We start from the raw sequence: 7,923 nt of genomic DNA, 5'->3' as shown, positions 1-7,923 counted from the left end.
ATGATGACTCTAGACTTAAACAGTTCCTGATCATAGGATAACTAATCGGATGTTAGTGGATCCGCAAAGATTGGTACATACTATGCTTGCTCCCTTCAGGAAGATGTCTGTTCTCATAGGCATTTGTGTGGTGACACTATAGCTAGTATGTAGGTTCTTATTAGGGAATAAGTTCACTGAACATGACTCGATAAGTTGAACAACTAATGGAGATTAATCACGTGTCAATAGTTATTCGCTAAGTGATAGTTGTACAAGTGTCCTTAGACTTGAGATCGTTAAAGTTATCTTGTATATAATGAACTGTGCTTTGGTTTATTCCTTATTCTCAAGGACATCCATTAGGTCTGTTCTGGGAATAGGGATTTGTGTATATAAAAAGTTAACATCAATAGAGGATCTACCCTTCCAGTATAGGAAGAGAATATCATATGTTATTCTTAGTATGCGAGTTCTGGAATCTCTGGCCAGAGTGTATGAAATTAGAAAGGAGTTTCTAATTTGCATTAATATGAACTTTGTATTATGAATAAGAAATCATATGATTAAATTTGATAGGCCTGACACGAGATCCATGCCTTGTATTTAATCGGGATATTGTAAGGGTAGAAGGAATTCATTGTACGGTAACTAGTCACTGACAGGTTCTTGGTATTCTAAGCAGTGAATTCATATTATCCGGATAATCGCGATATGTTGAGAAGCATCACTCACGATGTAGAATAAATATAATTAATCAGTTAATTATATTTAGTGAATTTTAGTATTCATATAAATAATTAATAAAAGTTTATTACTATTTATTTCTACTATCGGCATAATATTGAACCTACAGGGTCGCACCATCAAAGAATATTTTCTTTGATGAAATAATGAGAGAGATAATTATTTTCTAAATAGTTTAGAAAAAGAAATAATGATTATAATAGTTTTAATTATTATTAAAAAAATTTATAAAGATAAAATGTGAGGCTAATATATATATATATATAGATATATTATAAAAACCCTAGGAGAGCCTTATAAATAGAATGAGATGGCTCATTCTAAATGTACACTTGTTTTTGTGAAAAACCTAAGAAGAAGCTAGCCTCCGTCTTCTTCCTCTCTCTCTCTCCCCCAAAACTCCATTTTTTATAAAAGCTTGGTTTTATAAAAGCTTCATCGAAGAGGATTATTCTTGGTGGATACCGGTAGAGTGCTTCACACACTGAGAAGCAAGTGCTAGCAACCATTTTATAAAGCTTCGATTTTTAAGGTATGGTTACGATTCCTCCGCTCCAAATAATTACATGGTTTTTACGGAATAATTATTATATCACGCTTCCGTTCATCCGTAAATTCCTTCATTAATGATGGTGGATGACTTCTCAAGATACACCTGGGTAGAGTTCATGTAATCTAAAGATGAAACTCCACACATCATAATTGAGCACATCAAGAAGATAGGGAAACAGGTTGAAGATTACAATTGTGTGAAAAGACTGAGAAGTGACAATGGAACAGAATTCATAAATGTTACATTAAGTGAATTCTGTAAACGCCGGGGGGGGGTGTCGCGTATTTCAGAAATGCATTACACTCCTGTTGCGCATTTACCGAATGTGTTACACCCGTTAATGGCTTAATAATGTTGTAACGCATTACCGGAATGCGTTACAGCCCTTGTTGTAATATCCGGGATATATCGTGCAATTATTTTTGCTAATAGATAATTATTATATGTATTCAGTATCTATTCTGTGAATTATTTGCTAAGTATTAAATGTGTTTGAATGTTTAAATTTTTTATTAATTAAGTATTTCAATTTTTATATGTTCCAAATAAAATATAGATAATTGTCATATCTTCCTAATTATTTTTATGTTGATTTATGAATTTATATGAATCATATGGATTTTAAAAAATCTTTTTCTGGGTATTTAAAATCTATTTTATAAGAACGGGAACCAACCACCGTCATCCGTTTTTACGTTTTAGAACCCGAAACTCTCCTGAGAACTCCTTCCTAAACTAATTGTAATATTCCGAGCATTTTCCGTGTTTTGACTTTTTCGATCCAGCGTACGGTTTGTCCTGCGCGGGTCCCGGCGCAATATTTTCGATACAATATTCGTTTCGGTAAATCAATAAAACTTGCATTTTCAATAAACGGGAGCTTTTTATTAAACTATCACAATTATCACCTCGTAATACGTGTAACCAGGCGCTGAGACCAAGACCGCAGTACAAATTGTACTGATTTGGATAATTATCTCGAAAACCGGTACCGTTTTGATCAGTTTTAATAAATAAACGTACTGTTTTATATCCGGAATGATCCAACGGGGTACTAATTTCCCATAATTATAAATAGCCTCTACCGTATTTTATTTTGTACCGGAAATCATTTGCAAACAGTATTTACAGAATTTTTACAGAGAAAATACTATAATTATATTTTGTTCTTCGTAATCAAACACAAATTCGAAGGCGTTATCGATATCCGATTTTGGCGTACATATACTCAAAACGAAGCTACTGAAATCTAGAACCCAAATCTTCCATCAATTTCAACCCAGAAACATCAGGTGATTTCCTATTTAATTATTTATATTCGAATTTCTTGGTATTTAAATTATGAATTTTTGTACGGTTGATTGTTTGAATGATTTGATGATTGTATGTTGTAGAGCTTGTTTTCCTGATCATTTTAATATATTATACTTCAAATTTGGAGTTCAATAACATGTTTAATTTTGGGTTTGATTCTCGAAATTTAGAAATTAGGGTTTATATTACTTTGAATGTTTTCAATTCGATTTTGGGGTTTCTTATTTCGGAATTATTAGATGTTCGAGAGGGGTGGGTTGTGTTCCTTATGCAATTTGCAATCGATCCATATAAGTTTTGTGAATCGACGAGGCCTGTAGAGGAGTGAGTTATGATTTGAAGTTTTCACCGGTGTTCTTGAAGCTTTTGGCCGGATTTTTATTTCCAGATATCGTTTGATATTTGTTGGTTGATTCGAACTCCTGAAATGATTTAAAACGAAAACCCCACTTGAACCACACAGAATCCTGCTGTTTTGTTCCAAATCGGGGCTCGCCGGAGTTGTTTTCCGGTCGCGGATTCTGGGTTCATAAAGAACCCGTTTCTGTTCTTGGCAACCCGAAATCCAACTCGGTTTGACCCGGTTTTGATCCAAAAATTTCCTAAATCAGAAGTGTTTTTGGTATTTTTGCAAGTTAGTACCTGAAGTTTCTAGAACTTTAAAAATTCTGGATTCCTGTTTTGAATTCTTTCAAATTTCAGATTTCTTTTTATAAATTATTTTCAAAATTGTTTTTAATTTCAAAAAAATCCGAAAAAAATCCGAAAAATTGGCCAACCGAACCCTGTTTATTACTCCGAAATTGATCCAACGACCCGTTTTAATTCCGAAAATTGTTTTAAAAATCATTTTAAATACCTGAAAGCCTGTTTATGACCCGAGACTTCTTTATAAATGATATGCCATTGATTATGTGACGTGATATGTGTTATATGTGACTTGTCGGTTGACTGTCGGTCTATATGTTCGGTGATTACTTGTTTATAACGTAACTTTCAATCCGTTAATCGGATTTGGGTAAAACGAAGGGTGGATAGAAGTGTATGTCGAATAGAATCGTATGAGTTAAAATTTTAATAGATACTTATGATGTCTAGCAGAGTAAGCAAGGCATAGGAAAGAGAAGCAGGTGATCAGAAAATAGAATTGACATGTAGAAAATACAGCAAGTAATCAGAGGATAGAAGCGAGGCATAGGAGAAGCAGACGAATGATTATTGAATGGAGTCATTAGACGAGTACAAGTGAAGTTGAAATCGATTATGATAAGGCAAGCACTTCTAAACCTTTCTCGAGATATATTGCAAATATTTCTAAATTCTCTTGTGACATACTGTTAATACTCAAAATAGCTCTGTTTCATATTGTAAATACTTTGAATCCTTCAGCATTGAACCTGAGCCACATCAATTGATCTTTGAGTCGTAAGCCTTATTCTTTGTAAACCATTTCTTGTTGATCTACCAGATACTAAACCACACAAATACGATACTACTCCACAAATATATATACCCATCATATACCAAACACTGGAACAAAATTGTTTAAACATACTGAAACTTTTATACTCAACCATACCTTGCGACATCAAAGAGCTAAATCTTGTAAACCATTGTTCCTCTAATACCCCAATTCTCCTACAAGCTGGAGGCCATTTCCTATACATACTTCGATACCCCTTGTGATACTCATGAAATGCATTATGCCTTTATACAAATATTTCATCACTGTTGATTACGATCTTACTTTATTGAATTATATTGTTTATCATATTGAACTGCTTTAGAATTGGATAGTTTTTATATAGAGACCAGATTCATGGTCAGACCATATCTGTAATAACCCAAATTTTTGGAATTTTTGAAACCCTTATGAATAGTGCTTTTGCTGATTATGCTGAATAAGAAAACTTTTCATACCACACTATGTAGGGGTTCTTTTATTGATCTTCTGAGATATTATTAGTACTCTATGTGGTATATAAGTGTATGTAAAGATCGTCAGAATCCAAATTCGAACACTTTGATTTTTCCCGAAAATCCACCAGATACCGAAAGAATTGAGTATAAGGTAACAGGATAAAAAGGATTTAAATTCAAGGATTATAAGAGAGGATCATAAAAGGAATATAATGTATTGAGAAGGGTTTAGGGGAACCCAATTAATAAGATCCCGAGTATGATCCCTCAAACGATAAACGAGTCGTAAAGCAATTAAACGACTAAGGATCAAGCTTGGGCAAGTAGCTAGGGGATTAGCAAGGACAATACATGCATTAAAGCACCTAATTAACAAGGATTAAGCTTAATGAAAAGCTTCCACCATAAGAAGAAGACAAGTGGCAAGAGTGATGCAAGCATGGTGACATAGGCTTGCTTACATCACTTTCCACTAACTAATCAAAAGTTAGCCAAGCAAATATCCACCTACCATTTCAATTACACCACAAAATAAGTCAACACAAGCAAGCTTTTTCTCTCCCCATCCATGAAAGCTCTCGTCCCCATTTTAAAGAAGACAAAACCATACTTCTTCAAGCTCTAAATTCTCAAGATAATTACTAAAGCTTCCTTACATGTTGGTGAATACTTGGTTTAAGTTTGAGAGCCAAACTCCATCCCTAGCTTGTCTAATAAAATCATCAAAGAAGATGATGAATAGTAACTTAAAGAACAAATTTTGATTTTCTAGATTTTATTTGTAAGATCAAGATGGTTTAAGGATGGATATAGGCTCCCATAGGCATTCAAAGGACTTTGCATGGATTCAAAACTCCAAGGAAGGTATAAAACTCTTAAGCCCTTAGAAATCAGTAGGTAACTATGTTTTAAGCTTGTGTAATTGGATTTTAATTGAGGTGTTGATAATTGTTAATGGAGGAGTAGTAGTTTAAATGTTTAAGCATGAATTGAACTTTGTTTGATTTAGTAGTTTGGTTGAATTTGAAGATAGTATGATATTGGATTAAATTGAGATTCTTGGGCTTATTATGACTGACATCAGTAGCATTGATGTATATCTTGAGTTGTTGTTGATTGGTAGTTGGATTGATATGATTTGGAATGGTAAAATTTGGGAAATCGCGTAAACATAGTTGTCGTAATGCCCGATTTACCTTAGACTGTTTTGTTCTTAACTTCAGGACCCGTGAACTCACTGTTAGATTTTGACTATATCCATGATTAGATAGTTCATGTTACGAGCTTTGTTTTGATATGTGGTTCGCTTGAATCCGATGTACGGTTTAGGAGAAACGACCGTTTTAAGTAACGGCGTTTCGCGAACGAACCATTACCCCTCGCCTTACTTTGAAACCTTGGTTAAGGACTTTAAATGACTAATTGGGGTATGAAACAATTATGTTAATTGGATTAGGCAGTTGGTAAGGTACTCGCGAAAGAATCGCCTTAAAACTCTTAATGGTTAATTTATTAAAAATGGTGGAGCCGAGGGTACTCGAGCGACTTAAGTGAATCGTTAAGCGCGAAAGCGAACGTTAGGGCTCTAATTGGTTAAAGTCTAGTTTCTTAAGCGACCGGGGTTTAATTCCGACTTATGTTGTTGTTCATAGGTTATCGGACCCACTCTAAGCTTAAGTCTATCCGGGAACACTCAGGCAAGTTTTCTACCTGTTATACTGTTGTTGTGATGTAAATATATGTATATGCATTATCTTGTGATAAATGCATGATGTTATTAGCAAATCTTGCGATATATTGGAGCATGCTGATATGGTATATATACATGTATGTTTCGTAATCTTGATATCTAATTGTTGATTCAATTGCTTATAAGTTGCATAATACCTATGCTAGAGATAAGCAGTAGTTGCGTATACCCTTGGTATAGGGGACCCAAAGGCGAACATTTTTCTAAACCGGGAGTCGATGTTCCCGAGTATATTATATATATATATATATTTATATATATATTGGTATAGTTTCAAAACTATTAATCGAATAAGGTTTATTCGATAGCTTTATTTTATTTAATGAATATTATTCTGAATATTCATTCGAGGACTTATGACTCCGCTTATTTATTTAATGAATATTACTTTGGATATTCATTCGAGGACTTATGACTCTGCTTATTCTATTTAATGAATATTAGTTTGAATATTCATTCGAGGACTTATGACTCGGTTTATTTTATTTAATGAATAGTAGTTGAATATTCATTCGAGGACTTATGACTCTGTTTATTCTATTTAATGAATATTAGTTTGAATATTCATTCGAGGACTTATGACTCGCTTTATTTTATTTAATGAATATTAGTTGAATATTAATTCGAGGACTTATGACTCTGTTTATTCTATTTAATGAATATTAGTTTGAATATTCATTCGAGGACTTATGACTCGGTTTATTGTATTTAATGAATATTAGTTGAATATTCATTCGAGGACTTATGACTCCGTTTATTTTATTTAATGAATATTATTTTGAATATTCATTTGAGGACTTATGACTCCGCTTATTTATTAAATAATATTCTTTATTTTATTAAAGAATGATGTTTCGATAATCAAACTTATTTTCGATTATTGAAGTAAAGATAGTACTTTCGTATAAGTATATCTTTGGTTATTTAATATTCATTTCAAGTATGAGTTGTAAAACTTCTACTTCAAATTATTTATATAGAGATTATCCTTATGGGAATATTATTTAAATAATAATATTCAGATATTTTCTAATATATCGGGACTGTTTTATTTCATTAAATCAGCATTACTCCAAACATTCTTAAAAATGTTTTCGAGTCTTCAAAATGATTTTTAAAAGTTAGAGCGGATCCTAAAACTCATTTATATATTTAAGATCTTCCTTTCGAAGGGGATTTAAATACCCGCTCAAAACCTGAGGGATCCGGCTCAGAGGTGTATTTTGCATTCGTAACGAGGTTGCTGTTTTGAGAAACAATATTGATTACTTGCCCATCGTTCGGGAAGTAAGTTCATCTATTTGAGTCAGCATAAGCAACATGGGCTCAGTGGGCATCCATGAAAGTGTAAGTGGCTCAGTGGGAGTCCATCAAATGCGTAAGTGGCTGAGTGGCAGTCCATCATATGGTTCTATTGCGGCCAGGGTGATGACCAGTGGGGAATTCATCCATCTACTAGTAGAAAAGGTTACTTATTGGTATCTTTGCCTGATCAGCAAGATATCATGTTTATGCCAAGGTTTTCTCCTTTCCAAATTCATTGGATATTGCAACTCTGTTTATAATTTTCATAACAGAGGTTTTCAAGGAGTGTATGAAATGTATATATATAGGTATATATATATCAGGACTTAATGAAGTATCTCGTAACTTCATTATT

The sequence above is a fragment of the Apium graveolens genome, chromosome 9, assembly GCF_009905375.1.
Source record: "Apium graveolens cultivar Ventura chromosome 9, ASM990537v1, whole genome shotgun sequence".
In the NCBI taxonomy this organism is placed as follows: Eukaryota; Viridiplantae; Streptophyta; class Magnoliopsida; order Apiales; family Apiaceae; genus Apium; species Apium graveolens.
Note: the sequence above shows the minus strand (reverse complement) of the source record.